Here is a 25,640-nt window from a genome sequence, read left to right as displayed (position 1 = left end):
ACATTTCATTTACCTTGCCTGTTCGTTTTTATGTATCAAAACATACAGGTACTAATTGCACCTGCAAAAAGGAGGCTAAAAATCTATCCTTTTGAAAGCTTATGCCAGGTAAGTAGTGAATACTCAGTTTGTACACTAAATACATAGAGTTTGATGCCTGTTAGGGTCTTTCCGATAAACATTTTGAAATGCGCTCCCAATTTGCACCGGTACTAATAACTAAATTGTTCTACATGCTTTAGCTTGGCATGAAGGAGGCTGAACATACCCCATCTTGTCACATTCCAGAAGTACAGAGGAATCAGTGCAACTGCTGTGATATATTTTGGAATGAGGGCAAAATGTTTCTAATTTGCAGCGCCAAATGCCCACAAAATGGCTAGAAGCAAAATATTTGCAGGTCCCATTATTCCACTGTTTTATTATTGTGACAGTTACAGGAAATGCATGGTAGTTGCCATTCAGATATCATGTACACTAGTTCTTAACATCAACTATGACTGGGGAAAGAAGATTAGGTGAAAAGCAAACCACTGTGAACTAAATTGAAAGATCTACCACAACCATTCGGAGAAGCATGATTTGTATTAATTTTATTGTGCTTGTATATTTTCTCAAATAAGACCATGGGCAAATGTCTTTCCTCTTCTGCACTAATTTGGTGTTTGGATTAGCTCTTTAATGTATCAGGGACCATTGGATAGATGAGGGGAAGAATCCCCTTTAGAACTGTTAGCCACACTGGTTAACATTACTGTAGCAACTGCAAATTAGACTTTAAGAAGAATCTGGAGCTAATTAGGCATAAGCAATGGGCAATTGCAGTAGTTTATATAATAACTCATATAGGAAAATAGCTTCCAGGTGTCTTTAATACAGACTTGCCCAACCTGGTTCCCTCCAGACTGCAACTCCCATCATCACTGGCCATTGGCCAGGCTGACTGAGATTGGTAGGAGTTGCCGTCAAAAACATATGGAAGGTACCAGGTTGAGGAAGCCTGATTTAATATCTAGATATATTAGCTGTTTGGAAAATTAATTGCAATTTTTCTCTTCTTGAATTAATCTCTTCATGTCTCTGCTGTTTCTCTCAACTATAAAAAGAAATTCAGAAAATGCTATTCAGAAAACCAGTATTTTCCTAGACTGTGGGAACATTCAGAAAAAGGAATGAATTTGTAATGTGGGAAGTGTCAGAACTTGCAACCGTCTACAAAACATGTTGTCTGTCCTAGAAGCCTTGCCCTGCAATCTCAGGTGCCTGGGAGCAAGCACTCTGAATGTACTGAGAAACACTCTTTCCCATTATTACCTTGCATACTCATTAGCTGCATTCATGCTCTCATTACAGACACATGCCCTGAAGGAGTGACCCAAAGCAAACTGACCAGCCTGTGCAATGTAGTTGCATTGTGCAGTACTCTGGATAGTGCTACAAATGGACCAACCATGGCAGCTTTAGCTCCTGCTCAGTTCTTGCCATGTCCCCCCTTCTCCCGATTCTCAAAGTTTCTTGTATTACTTTGTGGGTAGAACAAAGCAAATTTTGCAACCTCTGCCTGTCGCTAGGTTGCCTGAGTAATTTTGAGCACCCCTGTCATGCTATGTTTCTTCATAGCCATAATGTTTGGATGAAGTTTTCATAGTTTTAGCACCAAGGAGGCAGAAACATACACTGTTATCATCAAACAGACATTATTATCATCACACACAGGGAACAATTCCATTTGCTTCAGTGAGCATTCACTGGAGGCATTTGCAGTCAATTCAGTAAGCAGCAATAAAAAGATGCAAAAAAAACACAACCACCCTTCCTTCAAAAACGTAGATTTAAAAAAAAATAATAGGCCAGGCATTTTGTGGCAAGGAAAAGCAAAGCCACAGAAATCATGAGTAAACACTGACAACAGCCCATTGTACGTATAATATAGGAACATCGAAAACTGCCTTATACTGCCTTCAGACTATTTATCCATCTAGATTGGTGTTATCTACTCTGCCAGTGGCCTTCTAGGGGCTCCAGCAGAGCTCTTTTCCAGAATGTTCTACCCATAATCTTAACTGGAGACACCAGGGATAAAATTTATGACCTTCTGCAAGTGGAGTGTCCTTTGCCGCTTTGCTTGGGTTCCTTTCATATATGTGTGCTTAAGCTCCTTTGGTTTTAACAGGACTTGCAGTTCCAGTCCTAAGCATGTTTACTCAGAAGGAAGTGAGCTTAGTAGGATGTAAAGGTAAAGGTAAAGGGACCCCTGACTGTTAGGTCCAGTTGCGGACGACTCTGGGGTTGTGGCTCATCTCACTCTACTGGCCGAGGGAGCTGGCGTTTGTCCACAGACAGCTTCCGGGTCATGTGGTCTGCATGACTAAGCCGCTTCTGGCGAAACCAGAGCAGTGCACGGAAATGTCGTTTACCTTCCTGCCGGAGTGGTACCTATTTATCTACTTGCACTTTGACGTGCTTTCGAGCTGCTAGATGTAGTAATTAGATTTAGGGTTGCAACCTTACACCCCATGCAGTTAAGTCTCATAATGTCCATAACTTGTTTCAGGCAAGAAAATGTCTTTTTGAGTCATCACTCAAACGTTTAAGAGTTGCATGGGTACTCGTGATTGTGCTCAGAACTTTGACAAGGCATTTATGAATGTTCTAATTTATGGATAAATTATAAAGTGTGCCGTATTAGCCAGGCTCCACACTGTGACCAAAAGGAGAATGCTTCCGCTTGCACACAGTGGGTCTGGGATGTGTGTTTTGGCAGCTCAACTGAGTGCATCCCATTGCATCACATGGGCATCATGCTCCTGGTAGTGAGAGGGGCTTGAAACTACCTAATCCATGACTGATGATCCACACATTGCACTTTGGATTAACACCGGTGTATTGTTACATGCCACACCAATGTTTGAGCAGTGCGAGATTCCAGGTGTGCTTTACCAGGGTCCGTGTTTCCTTTTGGAAAATGAGGCACAGCAGAGACTGTGGTGTCTCTATGATATATGGTTTATATTCACATACAGTGGTACCTCGGATTAAGAATTTATTTCGTTCTGGAGGTCCGTTCTTAACCTGAAACTGTTCTTAACCTGAAGTACCACTTTAGGTAATGGGGCTTCTCACTGCTGCTGCGCTGCCACAGCGCAATTTCTGTTCTCATCCTGAAGCAAAGTTCTTAATTTGAGGTACTATTTCTGGGTTAGCAGAGTCTGTAACCTGAAGCGTCTGTAACCTGAAGTGTCTGTAACCCGAGGTACCACTGTATATACAATCTATGATGGAGGAGTTCACAGCATTGACACTCCAAGTGGTTCTGGCTTCTCCCATAGACATAGCAGCCATGGGCTTAAGCAGGCCCCAACCATCACTCTTAAACGTTGCTCTCTAACTCTCTCTAGCCCTCTTTCTATCTCGGTTGCATTGCTCTTAATACCCTACTCTAAGCTTCTGGGTTTTATCTGTTGAGAGAGGGAGGGCCCATTCATTTGCATCTCAGACTTAGTCCTTTGACCCTGTGTACTCTTAATGGCCCATTCACACAAGCTATTACCTCAAAAAGAAATTAGCCTGACCTAATTAGCTTTTCAAACTTGTTGATTCCCTAGAATTAAAGAGGTGTCTGACATACAACTTAATGTGCACCAATCGATTCTAACACGTGGGAGTCTGACACACAAGTCTTAATTAAATTCTAACACTAGCTTGATCTGGAATTTAGGGTGTTTTGCACCCACAAACTCATAAAAGTATATTCAGTGGGAAGTCCTTTTTCTGAAATGCTTAGGCTCACCTTAAAGAAAGGAGAAAAACCCCAACCACAATAATTATTAGAATAAGTAGAGTCTTCCTGTGTAGTTTGACCACAGTGCTGGTTTTTATTATTTATTTCTATAGCGGTAATTGCCATTTCTGTATAGTTCTCATCAGTTTGCTGCATCTGTCACCCAGTGCCTTGGGCAAAGCAATTGTAGCCCTGGCTGAGCGGCAGTGAAGCATGACAGAGAGGTGTAGCAACTAGCACATCTGCAGCCCTGCTTCTCATTCCAGCTGGGGTGGAAGACGAGCAGGAGGCAAAGCCCTGCTATACCAGCCTGGAGCTGGCCTAGTGTTCAGGCCCCATGCTGTCATATGGCAGCAGTGAAGCCAGTTCAATACCAGTGGATCCCAGTCCAGTTTAGTCCCTCCCTTCTTCCCTTGCAAACACAGGTGCACTCCACACACTCGCAATCTTGCAGCAGTGTCTGTTAAGACACCAGAAGCTGGAGACAACCAAGGTCAGCTTCATGCATTATGTACAAGCAGGGAGGTTGAAGTGTCTTGGATTTCTTTTTGCAGTTCTTGTGCAGTGTCTGAATAGTGGCGGAAATACATTCTGGTTAGAAGCATGAGCTGGATGCGCTTACTGCGCACATTCATTTTGCTGTGGATGAGATGTGCCTGTCCATCATTGGGAGTTACACAGAAGGAACAAAAAGGAAGAGTCATTGTGTTGCGCTTCCTCTGCCCCTTGCTTTTGTTTAATGTGCCACACTGCACTAGCTGATCCTGAAGTGACTGAATTAGCGTGACTGTCCTGGAAGATATTCTCATCATAAAACAGTAACACCATTTGCACTCTGTCTTTCAGATAGGAACATAGGAAGTTGTCTTGTACTGAGTCAAACCACAGTCCATCTTGCTTGGTGTTTTCTACAGGGGCTGCCTATCCAAGGTTTCAGCAGGGAGCATTCTTACCCTACCTGGAGATAAATGCCAGAGATTGAATCTAGGACCTTTTGCATGTAAGGCATGCTTCCTCTGCCACCAAGCGTGCATACTTCCTTTGAACTCAGGAATTTTCCCTAGCAAAAGAGTTAGAAATTGGATGCCTGGTTTCCTTTCTTGGTTTCGAGGCAGTCATAGTGGCTTTTCGTCTTGTAGGGTTTGTTTTCCTTTGGTAACGGATGAAGTATTGAAAGAAATGAGGACAATATATTTCATTTGTGATGAAACAAATGCCAGAGGTGCAGTATAGAACAGCCTAGTAGTGGATCAGGCCAATGGCCCACCTAGTCCAGCATCCTGTTATCACAGTGACCAACGAGATGCCTGTGGGAAACCTGCAAGTAGGATTCGAACACAAGATTTCTCTTCTCCTGTGGTTTCCAACAACTGGCATTCAGAAGCAACAGGATGCCGAGCATAGCCATCATTACTGGGAGCCCTCGATAGTCCTCTCCTCCATGAATATATCCAGTCCCATGGATCACTGCTTCCAATGGAAGTGAGTGCCATACTTAAACCATTCTTTGTGAAGAAGCACTGTCTGTACTGAATATTCCAACATTCAGCTTCATTGCCTGCCCATGAGTTCTAATGTTACAAAAGAGAGGGAGAAACCTTTCTCCATCTTCTTTCTCCTTGCCATGCATAATTTTATAAACTTCTATCACATCATCACATGTTTGTCCTTTAGCTAAACTAAAAAGTCCCCAAATCTGTAGCCTTTCTACATAGGCAAGCCACTGCATGCCTTTGATCATTTTGGCTGCGCTTTCCTGAACTTTTTCCCAACTCTACTGTATCGCTTTTGGAGATGAGGAAAGACAAATGAATTCCAAATTCCATATATTCATTTGCTGCTCATTTTGAGCGGTTTGTTTTCCTCTATCAATCTGAATATGTCAGGTGAGGATTACTGGGAGATGGGGAGAAAATGAGGGAAAGCGACCATGTGAAAATTCAATCTTCAACTCAAAACACATGTTAACAAAAGTGTTCCACATTCTGATGTGTCTTTTTGCCACACTGAACCTTCCAGTCACAGTGACAAGGAGAGGGATTTGTGGAAGCATATAAAAGATGGAGATGAAGCCTTTGTTTGCCTGTGAATTCTTTGTCCTTAAACACTGATCATTTTCAGATTGCTCTCATGCTCTGTTCCTTGTCTAGTGAAAATCAGTTGCCATACAGTCATCTCTTACCATTCCTTTATGCATTGACAGTGAATTCCACACTGTTTTCCTACCTTGTCCGTTCCCTTGTTCTTGGGTAGCTATTGGTAGTTTAGAGACATATATCAGTGAGATCAGACAATGTGCTTGACATATTCTTTATTCATCAAAGCATCTAGTCTGTGTGAATGTGTCCCTTCACATTCTATAAAATGGGAGCCCTTTGTACTATGTGTATGAAACTGGGTGGATGGTGATCCATGGTCGATTGTAAAATGCCTAAAAAAGTAATGCCATTTTTCTGGGAAACGTGTAAGTCAGGCCAATGAAGAACAGGTGCATTATGCATTGTAAGCACTGGAAAACAAATGGTAGTAATAAAAACTAATGTGATTTTGATGAATTAATAACGAGGTTTTAATAAAAAAGAGGTTTTAATAATAAAAGTAAATGGATGTATCCATTACTTAAAATGTTTTCAGCTAGCCAAAGTAGCTTGATGTACAGATGTGACAAAGTGATAATTTTTGTCTCAGTGCTGTAAAAAGCTTCCCCTGCTAATCTCTGCGTATCACACTGTTTTTAAGGCACAAGAGCAGCTTAGGCCACCATCCAAAGCTTTGGATAGCTATTGTCATTCCAAGTAGGTAGGAGAGGTACGTACCTCCTATGTACCTGAGAAACTGTTAAAGGAGGCACATTTGGGCAAATGTTAAACTCTGGTCGAATGCTCGAATGAAGGAATAAGCTTTGGGTATTTGACCCTGCACTGCCCTGGCACTATTGCCCTCTTCGCACATACTTTCTGAACACATTTCATCCCATTTTGAATCTTTCCAGCAGTCAAAGGAAATTCTCAAATATAAATTCCTAGTTTTGTCACATATATTTTTGTATCATTGCTATTATTTTTTATTATATTTTACTGCATCTTATTGCCAGAGGACATTGTGTGCAGGAAATACAGTCAGATTTCTTTATAATAATGCTTCTGCTATATTCAAGGAATTTATGCTCTCCATCTATTTAATGTATAGCGTAATCTAGTTTAATAAACTGTGTTCAGAATCCTTTTCGCTGCTTCTCTGACTCCACCCCTGTCTGCAAGAATACAGCAACTTCAGAAGCAATAAATATATACTACAGATTGGATATAATATGAATGGGTGAAATGCACCCAGTTTTCATTTGAGATTAGCTTGTACAAGAGAACATATATTAAAATGTAGAAAAGTACGTTTATAGCTTAAAGGCTGTATCCAGCATAGTACTAAGTTAAAGTCACTCAGCAGTATACATGCTGCTTTGGTGAAATGTTCTGTGCCAGCAGAATGCTGTGCAAGAGAATGCATTGTTGTTGATTATTTGGTTGTACAGTTGGTTGCACAATCCGTTGGTTGCATGTCTGTTGTGCAATGAGTTTCTTCTAACGCACCTGGAGTGTTGGATTCCTTTGTTGCACAACATTAGCACTGCCCTGTCTACTAGTGCAAGAGTATTGGATACGGGCCTATATGTTTAAAGAAAACAGCATTAAACTTGAGATTTTTACAAGTCAAAGTAACAGATTTCCCCCCAACATAATAATATATCACACTTTATATTCATTATAAGGGGTGCGGTTGGCGCTGTGGGTTATACCACAGAGCCTAGGACTTGCCGATCAGAAGGTCGGCAGTTCGAATCCCCGCGACGGGGTGAGCTCCCGTTGCTCGGTCCCTGCTCCTGCCAACCTAGCAGTTCGAAAGCACGTCAAAGTGCAAGTAGATAAATAGGTACCGCTCCGGCAGGAAGGTAAACGGCGTTTCCGTTTGCCAGAAGCGGCTTAGTCATGCTGGCCACATGACCCGGAAGCTGTACGCCGGCTCCCTCAGCTAATAAAGCGAGATGAGTGCCGCAACCCCAGAGTTGGCTACGACTGGACCTAATGGTCAGGGGTACCTTTACCTTTACCTATATTCATTAAGTGTAATGACTGCTTAGATCAGCTAAGCTATTTTAGAATACCTTTTTATATTCTTTTGCCATCTTTTAAAAGTACTCTTTTGTACTATTGGATAATAATAAACACTTTTAAAAATAGATTTATTTTTTTAGACCTCATTGGAGTCTTTAGGAAAAACAACTACAGAACTGTTCCAGTAGATTCTCCAGAGCCCTGGTCTGAGCATATTGCAGAGTTTTAACTTGCAAATCTAAGCATGCTATCTTGGGATTAAGGACTGTTGAAACAAGTGGATTTTATTATGTTTAGGATTTTGTTGCAAGGTTCTGGTTGGTTTGGCTGTTTTTACTAAACAGGAATATGATAATGTGTACGATGGCCAAATTCTCATATCTGTAAAAGCTTCATCTGTTCCACTGAAGTGGTGGATTGTATATGTTTACGATAATATTATCTGCCCGAAGTCTTTCAAATGGGATGGGCCTTAAATTGAATACATATGCTTACAACTAAGCTGTACTGGAAAACTTTGCGTGTCCTACTTAAATGTTGGAATTATTACATGTCATGTAGTTGAAGTATGCAGGATTACTGCTAAGGAATTTTGACAACCTTTCTTTAAATATTGTGTTGATGGCGTTTCCGGTATAGAAAATGTCATTCCCATGTGTTACTGGGGGAACTATTGAGGGAATTCATAATTCTTTGACCCCCTGGCTCCAATAGTTTCTGAATCCAAGTTTTACCAAGGTAGCAGAATTACAGTGATAGTGAAGGATGCTGGATCCATCTCTGGAATCATGGCAAAGAATACAAGTACAGTGGTACCTCGGGTTACATACGCTTCAGGTTACATATGCTTCAGGTTACAGTCTCCGCTAACCCAGAAATAATACCTCGGGTTAAGAACTTTGCTTCAGGATGAGAACAGAAATCGTGCGGTGGCAGCAGGAGGCCCCATTAGCTAAAGTGGTGCTTCAGGTTAAGAACAGTTTCATGTTAAGAACTGACCTCTGGAACGAATTAAGTACTTAACCTGAGGTACCAGTGTATAAACTGTTGTCCTCATATGAACTGGCTCACACCATCAAGCTGAACATGCCCCTGACAGTTCTAGCTAAGTGCATCTCTCCTGCTAGGGTGCCTTTTCAAGCTGTGCCTGGAACACATGCGTCCATTACTTCAATGGAAAAAGTGCCACAATAATGTGCACCAGAAATCAGAAGAGACCACTGTGAAAAAAAGCAAGAGAGTTGGATTTTTAAAGAAACTGGTATCTGACACAATGGCCTGGCCTATTACATAGCAACCTATTTGTCGTATATCAAGTGCCACCCATGTCCACAAATTGCTATTTACCTCTGATGGGCCTATTCTGTCAAGAGTAGATGGGAAATCTCTCCATTTCCCAACTTTTACTTCCACCTTCCTGGGTTCTTAGAAATTGCCAGTGGCCCAAATGTCAAATATTGCCCCTTAGAGCCCACATGGCCATACCTGATTGGAAGGGTCCTCTCTCTTGTCAATCCAACCCTTGATAAGACAGAGTTTTTAAAAATGGGACTATATTTCCTAGGGAAAAATGTCATTGCTGAAAATCATGTGCGAGTCTTCTTCATGAGTAAGTTTGAGCCTCTTCTTTTTGGTTGTCTAGTTTACTCTCTAAGGAAGATGCTTTCAAGGATCCCTTGGTCGTCAAAAATGTACAGAAATCCAAGCTGACAAACAGTAGTTTTATTAAGATGATGAGCGGAGATACAAGGGATAAGATGAAAGTTAATAAAATGGCTTTTTAATTTAGAAGATTGGATTTTGCTGTATACTTTAGACAGAAGAAGGATTTTTGTTGTTGTGTGCCTGACCGCATTTCTAGCTTAAATACTTAGATCAAGCAGAGGTGGGGAGGAAAACAGATGGAACTTACTCAGTGGTGACTGCAGAGTTAGCTTCTTGTTGCCCCCTTCCAGGCTGAATATCTTGGAGTTCCTCACTTAGGAGTTGGGTGAAAGGAGAGGTGATTGCAAATGTAAATTGGGATTTTACAAGCCTGCTGTGGCCTTAAAGCAGCTGGGCAATTGCTACAACCAACACCCTGCTTTCTACAAGTTGAGCAGGAGATGAAGGAAGATGGACAAGTAGCCGAATCCAAGAGTGCTATTGACATGTTGGGTGACCTTGGCAGAATGTTAAGTGACCTCACTGGCCAGCTGGCTGCAGAGAGAGCTGGTATATAATCCCAGCAGACCCCAGGATGTCTTGCAGGTACAAGGACAACAGATCTCCCTGAATCTCTTTCCTACATTTGCAGCTTGATCAAAGAAGATAAGTTTACCTTGGGATTGTCTTACAAGGCTCTGAAATACTCATATAATGTTTCCATTGGGAGTGATTTTGCTGCCGAAAATAAATATATATCCATTGTTTTGATTCTACATAAATGCTACATGGCTTCAGGCTACACAAGATGACTGCAGTAAACAAAGGCAAAGGTCAGCATACTTGGCTAAGGGTAGGAACCTCCATATCTGTAAAATGAATGCTTTCATTAGGCCTTCCTTCAAGTGAATGCTTCAGTGATGCTTTCGTTGGGACTCCTGCATTACAGGAGGTTGGACTAGATGACCCTTGGGGTCACTTCCAACTGTACAATTCTAGGATTCTATGAAAATGCAGTAAATGGTACTTTAAAGCACCGTCTGCCACTGGCAAGGAAGAGCAGTGGACTGCACATGAAATCTGATCTGACCAGCCTGTTAAGAAATGACATGTACTACTTGGCTTCTGGAACAAACAATGTAATGGCATGATGAAACCATACTGTTTTTTATAGTACTTACTATAATGTCATGCTGCTTGCTTGTGTTCTTGCTCTGTATTATTATTTTTATTTACTTCAAGTACAGTCGTACCTTGGATCCTGAACGCCCTGGAACTCGGATGTTTTGGCTCCTGAACACTGCAAACCCGGAAGTGATTGTTCCGGTTTGCGAATGTTCTTTTGGAACCTGAACATCTGACAGGGCTTCCGTAACTTCTGATTGGCTGCAGGAGCTTCCTGCAGCCAATCAGAAGCCGCGATTTGGTTTTCAAACGTTTTGGAAGTCAAACAGACTTCCGGAATGTATTCTGTTCGACTTCCAAAGTACGACTGTACATGTATTTATATTCTGCTTTTCATCAGAAAATATCACTTTAAGAAAAGACAGTGTATAAGACAATAAAATCCCTCAGAATCCATAGGATTCCATTCACTCATTAATCACACATATTACCTCTACCTCAGCCATACCTCTACCTATGCTCACACACAACACTCTCACTCTCACCAATTCTTGATCCCAGTAATCCCCTGGGTACATGTACAAAAACATTACTATACAATAATGCATTTTTAATATTATTTTAAAAAATAGAATTGTGGGGTGAAACCCTAGCTGAGTTTTGGAGCGAAGGCGCAGACACAGAAGACCAAAGCTTTGACCTCTGGCATCTTTAGTTTAAAAAGGAGCTGATAGCGGGTGATTTGGCATGAGAGCATAAGAGCCCAGTGGGATAGGCCAGAGCCCAGCCTAGCCCAGCATCCTGCTCCCCAGAGGGACCAGCCAGATGCTTATGGGAAGCTTGCAAGCAGGAACCGTGCCAGTAAGTGTAGTACTTGGCTAGATGAATAATGCCTGACCTAAGGCAGCCTCTTATGCCCCTGTAAAAGGTCTGAACATGAGGAAGCACTGACGCTGTCAGTTATATAAAATCAGTAAGTGCTGCAAAGCAACAGAAAGTACTTAAGTGCGAGAAATGTAAGTGAGAAGGCAGGATTCTGGTGGGCCTACTTGCATGCCATTTTAATGACCCTCAGGGAGTCAACTGTCTTGACATATAACCCATTCTTGAAAGAGAAATGATAGTTAGCTGGTTCTAATAATTTAACGAAGGAAAGCTCACCTTTCTCTTTGCTACATGTAGGATGCTGCTTATGTCTGTGTATATTGCTTTGTTTACCTTGTGAATCTAAGATTGTAAAAATTAGGATTCTTTTAAGGTTTCTTGAATGCCTTCTTAATTGGTGTGTATCAATCAGTTCTTTCGTTGTAGGTTTTGTAGCATATAATTTCTGCCATGCTTTGTATACAAATACAAGTTTCTTTTTGCTATAAATTGGCAATCTAGCATATTGCAAGTGCATCTTGGCTGAAAATATGAGCATGGTCTTTTTTATGCACGACAGAAAGTGACTTTTTTTTGCCACCTGACAATATCAATCATCATTCAGATGTATTTTTGTCAATCAGTCCAAAATTGGACCTAAACCTTGACTTGTAGGATCACTATCAGATGTTCTTTGAGAGCTAAAATATGAAAAGAGTTTTGCTTGGCCGGTCTTAAGTTGCAGGAGGAAAAGAAAACAACCCAAAAATAGCCATCTGTGGTTTCAGACACTTTTAAGAGTCTCTCCAAGTCTCAAATCTAGGGAAGCAATTAATGAAGTAGAAAACAAGGTCACTTACCTATAACTTGTTCTCAAAATATATATGCTCCGTGGATTCACTTTCACCTCTCAATCCACTGCATCTCTTGAGGGACTTGCTCTGAAGTTGCAGTGCAAGGGCAGAAAGCGCTGGTGCCTCCTTTTTTAAAATAGATATATTTTTTCTGAACAAGTTGGAGCCTGTTCCTTTGCCTGCTTCTCACAGGCATTCTGGTTGATTTAGAGACATGTGCAGAATAAGGCAGTAACATATATTTTTAGGACCCATCTTTTTTATGTAAGTTGTTCTAAACTGCTTTTAATATTCTGTTGTAATGTTATGTTGTAAGCCACCCTGGGACCTTCGGGTAAAGCTTAATAGGGACTGAAGTGACTGAGTTTAAAAACAAGACCACTTATGCTAGAAATTTCTTCCTAGGCAAACAATACTCTCCAGGCTTGTTTTAGCAAAATAAGACTTGGTTAATGACTGGAATGGAGATTAAAACTTTTCTTTCTTTCTCTCTCTCTCTCTCTCTCTCTCTCTCTCTCTGTGTGTGTGTGTGAGATTGCAGCAGATGAATGGAGCCTTAATCTACATGAGCAGTGCTTATTTGAAAATGCTGTTGAATTGCTTTCGACTAGAGAGTGGAGGTTGGGCTACAGCGACCATGTTTAAAGCAAACACAAATGTTCTTTTAAGAAAGTGGGAGGAAACCGTGTCATTGCATTATTCTTTGCACACTCTGTATTTCCTTTTCCTCTGACCTCACTTCTTACCATTTCACCCTCAACCACGGCTATATACTTAGGTGTTATACTTGTAACTCAGGATAATACCTTCATGCACCTGATGAAATAGACTGTAGCTTATGACATAATCCATTTGCTAGTCTTTTTAAAGTGCTGCAAGATTCTTTGTACAGTGCTATCTCGGGTTAAGAACTTAATTCGTTCTGGAGGTCCGTTCTCAACCTGAAACCGTTCTTAACCTGAGGTACCACTTTAGCTAATGGGGCCTCCGGCTGCCACTGTGCCACCGCCACGTGATTCTGTTCTCATCCTGAAGCAAAGTTCTTAACCCGAGGTACTACTTCTGGGTTAGCAGAGTCTGTAACCTGAAGCGTCTGTAACCTGAGGTACCACTGTAATTATTCCTGCAGCATGGCTGCCCTTCCAAAAATAGTTAGAATACCTCTTTCGTCAGGTGGTCTGCACAGGGACACTTCACAGTGATTCCAATCTCTGGTATTACTGACAGTGCTAGCTTTATACAGATGCCATCTAGCTTGAGTGGTTCAGCTATGGCTGCACCTGCACATTTAAAACAGTATTATGCCACTTTAAACCCGCAGAATCCTGCAAACTGTAGTTTGTTTAGGGTGTTGTGAGTAGTTAGGGGACTCCTGTATCCATCACAGAGCTACATTTCCCAGAGCTGTTTAACAGTCAACCCTTTCCCTAGAGAACTCTTAAGAATGGTGGCTCCAGGAGGAGAATAGAGGTCTCCAAACAATTCTCAGCACCCTTAACAAACTACAGTTCCCAGGATTCTTTAGAGGGGAACCATGGTTATTTAAAGTGCTGTGGTACTGCTTTAAATGTACAGTGCAGATGTGGCCTCAGTTTAGGATTCAGGCAGGGAGTGAGGAGAAGAATTTTCACGAGTTTCAAACTTGGGGGTGGTAAGGGGTGATTGGACGTGCTGTGGATGGGTGACACTTTGTCCATACTTGTTCGTTAGGGGCTGACCTTTGTTGCATTTTTATTTTATTCCCTGGTGTGCTGTGCAAAGATAAAGTGCAGGCCAGTGGGCAGTCCTTACCTTGATTTCTGGGTGGTCAGACTACTTCACCCAGGAGTCAGGCAGGGAACAGACCTCTCAGGGTCAGTGGCAGAGGGCAGCCTAGCAAGCTGTTTGGCTGGGGAGAATCTCAACCCCCAGGCGAAAACAGTTGGCTGTTCTGATTTCATCCATTTATATTTATGTCCCACGCTATTCCTAGTGCTTCATGTCAGGCAGCAATTTTCTCCACAGCTATTTCTCTTTGCAATAACCACATGAAGTGAATTGCTACGGTTTCTATTTTAGAGATGTAGGAAGTAAGACTGAAAACTAACAACTTAGCAATGCCTGAGGCAAAGAGTTGGGGGCCACATTTCCGTCAAGTCCAATGCCTCCTATGGTTCATTGGCATCCTTGCTGAGAAGACTAGGCCTGTGTTTGTTGTATTGACTATTGCGCAATAGCAAGTTGTTCTAAACAGCAAGCTCAAGAGGGTGGTGTCAACAGAAATGGAGCCATTAAAAAACCAGATGAATTTAATTTTATTTACTGTATTTCTATGCTGCTTTTCATTCAAATGAATCCCAAATCAGGTTACAAACAGTCAATAACAATAACATAATGGAACATAATAGAACATCACAAATACAGCATAAATCATATAAAATAGCTAACAACCAATTAAACAGTTACAGTGTATAAAACACTATTAACAAAGGCCCTATTGTTGAATTCTGAGGTGCACCTGTAGGGGGCAGAGTTTGTGTCCACTCACAAAGCATGAACCAGCAGCTGACATAGTTCTCCACCATAGAAGAATTATGTGCAATATGAATGGAGCCTTTTGTGTATTGTTGACCTTTCCTTGCAACGGGAGCCAGCAACCTCTGGAGTCTAGACCACCTCTGCTGGCCAGCTACTAGAGGATTCAATGCAGGTTGTGGGCAAGATTGTGCATTAACCTTTGCTCGGTTGACTTCAAGACAATATTTGCAACACCTGAGTGCTAGTCTGTGGCTTGCTTCATAGGCCATAGCTCTCCAGAATACCAAGGAGCCACTTGGGCTCTGCAACACTGGAGAGGACCCCATTAAATTTGGCACAGGCTTATTTCCAACAGTAGAGTTTGTGTAAAGAAACCTGTTCCGCCCATGTGTAGCCCACTGTTTCAATTACAAGTTTTTCAGGTGCCTTAATTATTTTTTCAAACCCTGTTACAGCCATAACCTAATCCTAATATGATATGTGTATTAATCTGTACAAAGAGAGAGAAAAGAGAAGAAATCAAATTTACATAACATATCTACATATCTTAAACAAATTCTTAATAAATTAGCCATAAATCATTTCTAAACATTCACTATGAAGTTCATTATTTTCTACATTGTTTCTAATGGATGTTTGAAAGTTTGAAAACATTGATGAACACGTCTCTCTCCATCTCTTCCTTACACTCTGTCTGTTACAAGTAATTGTCTATTAAAAATGTAATAATACTTACATCCCACCCAGAGGTATTGTGAGAATTACTTAATACTGTAAAACACATTTCAAGCTGTGGAGGGAAGACACAATTAACTGCTAAGTGGCACACTTTTATTATCCTGATTGTTCCTAGATAGGACCAGCAAAGCTGTCCTTTTTATGATAATATTATCCCTAAAGAGGCAAGTGGGATGTATCGATTCAATGTCATGTTAAACAGGGTGTAGGTGTAAAAGAATGAGCTTTAAGTCTCGTCCCAACTTCAAAGCGGTTCAGTGTTTCGCAGAAAGTCTTTTTGTAGCATTGATCTTCCATCTTACGTCGTGAAGTATATAACTGGCAAAACTATGGTCTAGAATCCTGTAAATATAAGCAGATAAAGCCAGTTTTCTTTGTTTATTTGTATTCTCAGGTTATCTGAATGTTTTTAGGGAATTTGTCACTGTGTGAATAATAGAATTGGAAGAGGTCCCAGAGTTTTTTTAGGCCAGCCACCACCAACGCAAGAATCTCAACTAGATCATACATGACAGATGACCATCCAACCGCTACTTGAAAACCTCCAAGGAAGGAGAGTCCATCACCTTCAGAAGGAGTCTGTTCCACTGTTGAACAACTCTTAATGTCAGAAAGTTAAATCCTGGTGTTTAGTTGGAATCTCCTTTCTTGTAACTTGAATCCATTGGTGCAGGTCCTAGCCTTCATCTTACACAGTGAAACCCTAAACTTATCTACACAGTTTGGGCTTTCTCCTGCATAAGTGGGGTTCAGATTGCAATCTTTCTGTACAATGCCAAGAATCCTATCCATGGCGCCACACCCCCCCTGTGGCCCCTGAAATGTTGCAGAAGATGGAATGCAGCCCTTAGCATTGTGATGCAACAAGCCAGCAAGCCTACTAGCTACATTCAGTGGCCAGAAAACAACTACTCTTTGTTTTTTTCAGTCCCTAGCAGACAGCAATAAAGGGAGCTTTATTGAGCCCTTAGCAAGGTACTGTACACCAGGAGAGGGCAGAAGATTATGTTGGACTACAACTCCCTTCAACCAAAGCCATCATAGCCAGTGATCAGGGATGATGGGAGTTGAAGTCCAACAGCAATGGAAGAGCATTGCATTGCTTTCCCCTGCAATAAGGAATCGGAACTGAAAAGAAACATTGGTTGTTGTTGGGGTGTTGTTGTTTTTTTGCAAATGGTTCTTTTCCAGCTAAGAGGTAGAATGACTGGAGGCAGCTGCATTTTAGAGAATACAAATCTACTTTTAAACTTAGGACACAGTACATTTTTGGCATTTCTATTTTGTGCCACCCTCAGGCAAGGACAAGATGATATAATTCCCAAAAGCCAGCTCTGTTTACAACTGTGGGCTGGAAGGCCTGTCAGCCTATCAGAGTAGTCATTAGCACATTGTGAGTTTGGGCCATGTGTGTGTGTTTTTAATAGACTTTTAACTTCAGTTTCCGCTGACTTTTATCATACCAGAGCAGTGTAATGGAAAATGAAGTCCGACAGAGAAATAATGTTTGTTTACTAGCAAAACACTGAGGTCCATAATGTTCATAAGAACATACGTTTCGGAAGCTTTTAAGCTTCTCAGCTCAACCTTGGCTCCTTTTCTAGCTGTAGTATTTTTCAGTGGTGGAAATTAGCAGGCTTTGTTTCTTTGGATCCTCTGGGATTAAAGAAAACCAACGCCCTGCAGTTTTAGAGAAGCAAGAAGCCTTTTCACTCACTCTGATCTTGTTCATCTTGATGCCTTTAAGGTACATTCTCTTAGGCTTTTGCTCAAGGGTGGGGAATCCTTGTCAAGTCAATTTCATTGTTCATTTCATTATGAACAGCCTTCTAAGGTGGGTGGCGGCCAGAAGGCAAAGTGAGTGGAACATGGGCATGGGCAAGGGGGGCAGCTGCGCCCCCTAACCAAGTCAATTAATAAAAATAAATAAAATACAGTTTCTACCCAAATGCAATTCTGGTTCTAAACGCAGTATAAGGAGTCTCTATAGTATATTGTATTTTAAAATGGGGTTTCAGAGTTTTTAGGGGGTTTTGAATGTCTTAGTAGATTTTCAATTTCATTGTTCTGTATGGGACAATGATAATAAAGATATCGTAAAAAAAAAACAAAAAAAAAACCTTAACGAACTGGCCAATCACATCCCAGATAGCTCAGTTCTGCGCCCGCCCCCCAGCATAAATCCCATGGTGGGCTACATTCCAGCCATACAAAAACCAGAGGTTTCTACACTACCACCCAACATCCATCGCTCTGTCCAGGCAAGCAAGAGTCATTGTTGATCACATTTCAATGGCATATTCTAGTCAAGGAAAAGCAAGCACACTACACTCTGGATACAAACAACATACAAAAGCAAAAGTTCTTACTGCACTTCTCTCACCCACTTCACATACAAGCTGCATTCAAAAGGGAAGGAAAAGCTAGAGGTTTTAGCTCCACCAGTCTTCCTGCATTTTGACACTGCCACCCACATGCACAAACTGCATCCCAAGGAATGAGATTTTCCTTGCATTTTCCAATCTCTTACTTCACATTTTAATCTATTGTCCATCCAGGATTTCTCCCTCCACAAAAGGGGGGGGGGTAGAATGAGGAGGAGAGATGTTATTTGCATTCTTCCTCAAAAAATGCAAGGTTCCCTCATTAAGTGATAGAAATCAATTCTCTCCATGGTTAGCCTCCCTTGCTCCCAGTCTTCACTGGTATCTTTTGTTTAAGTTTAGATGTGACCCTTTGGTTCAAAATTGCATTGATAGAAAGGAGGTGGGCAGAATGCTTGAAGAATGGCCAACATAAAGTTAAAGTCAATGTTATGGTATATGAACAGATGACACTGAAAACAGCAGTCCCTCCATCGCATTCTCTCCATCCGATAATGTCTAGTGATGCAAAATGCATGTGACCTCTTTGTACTGTGGAGTTTAACTGTGCCACGTTTGCTAGCATTCTTGATCCAAGTCTACTATGAATGTATGTGAGAGGACTTGAGTGCATGCGATTACATGTGACTTTGCACTATATGAAATTTGTCTTTTCCATGCATCCTTTTTAAGGACCAAAGAGAAAAAAGAAAGAAATCCATTATGCTGTATATACACAATTATATTTGTCAGTATATTTGTCAGTATCTGTGTCCCCTCCTGGGACGCAGGTGGCACTGTGGGTTAAACTGCAGAACCTAGGACTTGCCAATCAGAAGGTCAGCGGTTCGAATCCCCGCGACGGGGTGAGCTCCCATTGTTCAGTCCCAGCTCCTGCCAACCTAGCAGTTCGAAAGCATGAAGTGCAAGTAGATGGTAAATGGCGGGAAGGTAAATGGCGTTTTCATGTGCTCCTCTGGTTCGCCAGAACCAGTCATGCTGGCCACATGACCCGGAAGCTGTACGCCGGCTCCCTCAGCCAATAAAGCGAGATGAGCGCTGCAACCCCAGAGTCGGTCACAACTGGACCTAATGGTCAGGGGTCCCTTTACCTTTATGTCCCCTCCTAAAAGAACAGAACAAGTTAGAACAATGTAGGGTGGGCCAAATCCTCACACAGTTCACAAGTCATGTGTGGCACCTAACGGGGAGCTCATTATACCTTCCGTTTCTTCTGTCTACTAAGGGCTGGAAAAAATAGGGTCGTCCAGAAGCAGATGGGTTCGTGTGCTGCAGTTGGCTTAGTGTTCCCCGCATTGTGCATGTTTGACATATGGCAATAGAAATATTATTTCATTCTTTTTTGTTTTTGTTTCTGTCAAGCTCAAGAGATTGACGCATTCACAAATCCTGCTCAACAAGGTTTTAAAAAGACGTCCAAATTGAAACCCTTTGGATTCTGGCTGCAGTCCACAAACCACTTATTCCATCGTAGGTCCACTGAAATTATTGGGAGTGTTTGAGAGTAAGTGGGTTTTGGCTGTTAGCCCAGGTCTTTAAAGGCATTTTCCTTTTACAGTAACAGCCCATATTTCATCTTCAGTCAGTAAGCAATGGTGGATTTTCTTTTTTATTATTATTATTTTGTGTCATTTTATTATGGGATGCAGCCCCCTAAAGAAGAATATTGAAACACACGTTGCAGATATTGGAAGTAGAAATTAAATTTTTCCTGTGCCCACTGCTAGGGTAAATTCAACCATTTGTTCAGTCACTTTGTGTATACTGTATACCATCTTTCTTTTCTGTGGAACTCAATGCATCATATAAAAATTTCCCAGGCTATCCCCATCCACCCAGCCACAGAACTAGACCGTGGCCTGTTTAGCATTAGCTGCATCATGTACCTTAATACCATGCCTGGCGCCTCTTTGTTCTGTTTTGCTCATTCTTGACATTTGGAGATTTTAAGAGTGAGATGTCTTTATATTTAGGGTTCTGTAAGATAACATACTATTGCATGTTGTCGTATATGAGAGTTTGCTGTCATCCATTTCCATATAGCTTGCTTCTTTGACTACCAAAACAGGAAATTGATGTCTTTTATTAGTAATTGATCCAGGTAGTGTTCCTCCCCAGCAAATTCCCTAGAAATTACTGAAGCATGTGTCACACACATGCTTGACAGATAGTTCCCAGCGCATTTTTCCTGATTATCTATCCAATTTTTCTATGCAGCGCAAAAATTTTGTGTATTGAAGTTGCATTTAATGACAAGGCTTCATAGATGGGAAATATTATACCAAGCCCTCTTTTTCTCTAGCTTTCCTTTCCTTTGTAAAACAAACAGATAAATCTCTTCAGTGTTTATTTGACTCTTGCCATTCAAAAGAGGAAGTGGGAGATAGATAGCCTTTTAAATAGAGATCTTTCGTAGTTTGCATCTGTATTAGAATGGTTTCTAGACTTTTAAATACCTTTTCATTGTTCTGTCACTTGTTGTATTACCCCTATCCCCCGGGCCGGGCCGGGGAGGGCAGGGGGTGTGTGTGTGTGTGTGTGTGTGTGTGTGTGTGTATATATTATTATTATTATTATTATTACTTTGACTAATGATCTAATCTAACCAGTGAGTGTGGGTTTTTCTCCCAAACAGGTTCTCTCTCTCTCTCTCTTTTTTTTTTTTTTTTTGCTCCTCTCCAGGGTCATTCCAAATAAAATCAACACAAAAAACAAGGGTTTCGTCACCCATCGTCTCAGATTTTGAAGAAATCTGGTGTACACCCTTCCCTTATGGTTGAAAGAAAACCCCTTAATTCCCCCCCCCCCCCGTCTCAAACGGTTTTAATTTTATAGCACTTTAAAGTTTTGTGAAATCTGTGTTGTCTGTCCCTGTTGAGACCCTTGGGACATGTACGTTTATTTTTTTTCTCCATAACCAATGATCAGATCTCTTTGAAATTTTACACAGAGCTCAATAAGAGGATGAGGATTTCAGGAAAAAATACACCAGCACTCAAAAGATTTTATAAATGCCTAAAAAGTGCATTATAAAAGTCCTGACAGAGAAGATTATCTCATCCCATTGCATTGTTTCTGATGATTTAAAGCATGATGTGAATATGGTATACAAAACTTTCCTATGGATTGTAGGAAAGTTGTACCCAGTAGCCACTTTTCCCCCACAATGTCCAAAAAACGTAAAATTATCGTTAAAAGGAATAAAAAAACCATAAATTTCATTCTTTGTCAAGAAAGAGCATGTCTTTGCAATAATTTTCAACATCAGAAACTTTTGGTTGCATCATGACCACACGCTGAAAATTGAGGTTTTCTAAACCTAGGTTTTCCACCAAAAAAAGTACATTTATAAAAAAATTAGGCATTTATAAAATCTTTTGAGTGCTGGTGTATTTTTTTCCTGAAATCCTCATCCTCTTATTGAGCTCTGTGTAAAATTTCAAAGAGATCTGATCGTTGGTTATGGAGAAAAAAAATAAATGTACATGTGCCAAGGGTCTCAAGAGGGACAGACAACACAGATTTCATGAAACTTTGAAGTGGTATAAAATTAAAACTGTTTGAGATAGAGGGTAAAAAATTAAGGGGGTTTCTTTCAACCATAAGGGAAGGGTGTACACCAAGTTTCATCAAAATCCGAGACGGTGGGTGACATGACTACATTGACATGACATGGAATGACCCTTCATGCAAAAATTAAAATGGGTTTTGTGTAATGTCAGCTCTTCATTGGTGATTTAAAAATTTATTTTTATTTTTATTAACAGTATTTATATGCAGTCCAATAACAAAGTTTTCTGGCCAGATTATAATAATAATAAAAACATTAAAATGTTGTTATATGCCTTAAGAACAAGAAAAAATCTAACACACCATACAACTTAGCAATAGAGAATAAAGCTGGTATAATAATAATAATAATAATAATAAAAATAATAATAAAAAAAAAATCTGACTGGGTTGTCCCAGCCACTCTGGGTGCCTTCCAACAAATCAAAACATCAAACACAGTAAATATGTAACATTAAAATCTTCCCTATACAGGGCTACCTTCAGATGTCTTCTAAATGTCTACTAAAATCATCCCACACCATCAGAAAGGTCCTCTCACCCCAGTATTTACAGTCTGCACCCCACTTCCTCAGGGCACTTGGAGGATTAAGGGCTTTTGAAGATACTCTCAAGGTCTAAGTAGATATACGTGAAAAAAGGATTTTTTTCAAGTTTACATTGACCTGGCCATGATGGACCAGCTTTGCAGTGGTGGTACAGTACCTATATACCACAGGATTTGCCCTTAAATTCTCTGTAGCCTTTTTTTGTTCTCCTATAATATTTGCTCCCTCTCCCTCTCCCCACCTCCCTCCCTCCCTCCCTCCATCTCTCTCTCTCTCTCTCTCTCTGCTATTCTTATCTTGAACAACTTTTCTGGTTGAGCAATATTTTCCAGCAAGCAAACATGCGAGCAAGAGTTCAGACTTTGCCATTTTGTGTTAAGTGATGTGTTCAAGGTGGTTGAAAAAAGCATCTTACGTTAGCAGAGGAAAAAGAGTTCGGATTTTTCTGTAGGCGACAGAAAAGTTGGTACTTTCGGGTTCATGCAAGCACAGGCATCCACTATCCTAGTACAGGCCACTTCTGGTGGTGAACTCAGATATTGTTCTACTGTTAAAAGGACTCTTGCTTGAAGTTACCATCAAAGGAGAGCAAACTAAGGCAGCTTTTAATTGGGCTTAGGTGATTAGATCAAAATTAAAAGATGTTAAGGCCATATTGTTTGAAGCCTGGCAGGCTGGAGTTACCCAAAGGCTTTGTCCCTCGTTTCTCTGTCACCTTTTTATGTGTTGGATCCTGAGAACTCTGAACAGAAGGAAGCTTCTGGGTGGTTCCGTTCCTGTTATTCCATTGTCACTTTTAAAAGACCCCTTGGAAGTTTGTGGGACCCACCTAAGCAACAGGGGTTCTGAGGGCTCTGGAAAGGTGGAAGGGGCCAAAATTGGTCAGAGAGTATGCTTGTAATCACTGCCCAGTTCTGAATTGAGCTGTGAGTACAGTTTACCTCGTACTACTTATTTCTCCCACCTGATATCCCGACAACTGTAACACCATTTAAAATTGGCAAGCATCGTGGCAGTGAGGATGCTCTCAGCCCAGAGATGGAAGGAAGGAGAAGTACTAACCAAAGAGGAATGGCAGACCAAGCTAATGGAATATGCAGAAATGGCAAGACTGACGGGAAAGATCAGAAACCAGGGAGACCAAGTATTGCTAAAAGATTGGAATAACTTCTTAATATACTTAAAAGACCACTGTAGACGGTTGAAATCATGGGCAGGGATACAATGACACTGATAATGTGAAATGAATTTTGGTAGCTATGATTTTTTAATAGGTGGATAATGGTAAAAGATGCAGGAAAAAAAGAAAAAGATCATTTTTTGGGAAATGGAACCCATGGAGGGAGGGGAGGAGGTCCGAAGGTTCGAAACAACCTTTTTATTTTTATGTTTTGGAATTGTTATAGTTATTGTGCATAAATTTATGTAAAACCAATAATTTGGGGGGGGGAGAAAGTTGACAAGCATCATCATTCAGTTTATTAGGATTAATCACAACATCCACAGCTGCCTGCTGAACACACAATTGAATATTCATTTTGCAAAAAGTACACCCCACTTTTCAACTTAGCCAGTTTCCAGAGTTACATTTAAAATGTCAAAATACAGCAATAAATAAAAACTGAACAACAATCCAAAGATTAAAACAACATAAACAAAAACAGCAGATCTACTGAACAGCAGATAAAACTCAAACAAATGAAAAACAGAAAATAAAACCAGCAGACACAAATGAAATGTCATGCCCCACTTTGTATCAGAATCAAATTTCTGTCTTCCTATGTGAGTAGGAACCAGGGACTGATGTAATATCTGGGTTCTAATATGTGCATTATTTGTGAAACACCCTTCATATGGAAAACTAGAGGGTCATAGAATATTAGAGCTGGAAGGGTCATTTAGGCCAACTCCTGGCTTAATGAATGAATGAATCAATCAATCAATCAATCAATCAATCAATCGTGTAACTACAGTATAGCATCTCTTAGTAGCTGCAGCAAAGGAGAGTCCACTAACTCTGTCTGCAACAGCTTGTGCCATTAGGAAGCTTCCCCTAACATTTATATTTTCTGTGGTGGCTCCACACTTGTGGAATTCTCTTGCCTTTGTTACATATCTTTATGTTCCAGGCAAAAACATTTCACCTCCCAGGCCTTCGGCTAATTAAACAATCTATAGTTTTTTAAACTTGCAGGGGGTATTGTTTTTGTTTGTTACTATGTTGTGTATTTTGTGTTTTTATGTTGTAAACAGCCCTGTGATCCTCAGATGAAGGGTGGTAAATAATGATGATGGTGATAATAATAATAATAATAATAATAATAATAATAATAATAATAATAATAATGCTTGAAATTTGCTTTCTTGAAATTTCCACCCATTGCTTCTAATTCTGTCCTCTGGAACAACAGAGAAAAAATCTGCATCATCTTTTGCTTGACAGCCCTTCAGTTATCCAGCTGTCTATAGCAATGTGAATTTGGAAGTGCCTTCAGAAGTGCATTGGCATTTGTACTGCCCAGTTCTACAGAAGTCCATTTCTATTTGTTGCTCTCCCATGCTAGATAGGGATGACTCTATATTGCCATTTTTCTTCCCCTGATCAGATATTAATGAAGGCAGTTTTTCTTATTACATATCAATGAATGCTACTAAATGAGAGCTCTTTTTTAAGGGAACCTTGCATGAAAAGCATAACTTACTTATTGTAAGTTCCTTCTAGCAGTAAACTTTACAAAGGCAGGTTACAACTTGCCCCAAGTTTGCCCCTAGGCAGTAAAACTGTGCTGTTGATAGTTATATAGCTTCACCTAGTTCCAAAATGCTTGCTCCCTTATATAGCCATTACTTGAGACTTTGGCATTTATAAGCAATGGTATTACAGAAAGCTTACTTTCATGACAGTTAGTAGCTAAAGGCCAAGTTCCAAAGAAGCATGAAGTAAGAACTGTGTGGAGCTTTTCTTTATTCTTTTTGCTGTTTGTTTTTTTGTTGCAGCAGTTCTCACTACCAGAGACACAAGCCTTTTAAAAATCTGAATAGGTTGGAAATGCCACATTAAAAAGAAAACACCATGATTCATTTGCATGCAGTTTTCACACATTTCTGGCTGAAGTGATTTGAAAAAGCAAAATTGCACATCTATCACAAACAATTTAAAAGAAAATACAGGCCGCACAAGCTAATATGCTATGTATTTTAGCTTGATGCCCATATGCAGGGCTTTGGGTTTTTTTCCTCATTTTTACAAATCCCAGGACAGAGATATCACAAATAGTATTATTGACCTCAGATGGAATCTTATTGGGCATTCTTTGTGGGTGTGGGACATACTTAGTTCTTGCCAGACATCAATTTATTGCAGGGGAAGATGGTTAATGGTGAAAATGTGATCTCTTGGAAAGTTTAACTGCTATTATTTTATTTACTGATGATTGCGTCAGAACTCTGAGGCTTCCTTGTTCATATAGGATGTTTTATCGCACTCTTGAGCAGTGTTATCATGC

The 25,640-nt window shown here is 40.5% G+C and overlaps 1 protein-coding gene across 2 annotated transcripts in view; it reads left to right on the top strand.

Annotated features, from left to right (window-relative positions):
• RGS7BP (regulator of G protein signaling 7 binding protein) overlaps positions 1-25,640 on the top strand; it is a 52,972-nt gene that overhangs the window by 5,555 nt on the left and 21,777 nt on the right. Inside the window, exon 1 of one of the 2 annotated variants that reach the window (XM_081880801.1) lies at positions 48-108. The exons of the other annotated variant lie outside the window; for it this stretch is intronic. The gene's annotated coding sequence lies outside the window, so the exon portion shown is untranslated. Of the gene's footprint in view, positions 1-47; positions 109-25,640 lie in introns of those variants that run through there. 2 annotated transcript variants of the gene reach the window in all.

This window comes from Podarcis erhardii (genome assembly GCF_964252035.2).
Source record: "Podarcis erhardii genome assembly, chromosome: 11".
In the NCBI taxonomy this organism is placed as follows: domain Eukaryota; kingdom Metazoa; phylum Chordata; class Lepidosauria; order Squamata; family Lacertidae; genus Podarcis; species Podarcis erhardii.
This window is presented reverse-complemented; position numbering and strand designations above follow the sequence as displayed.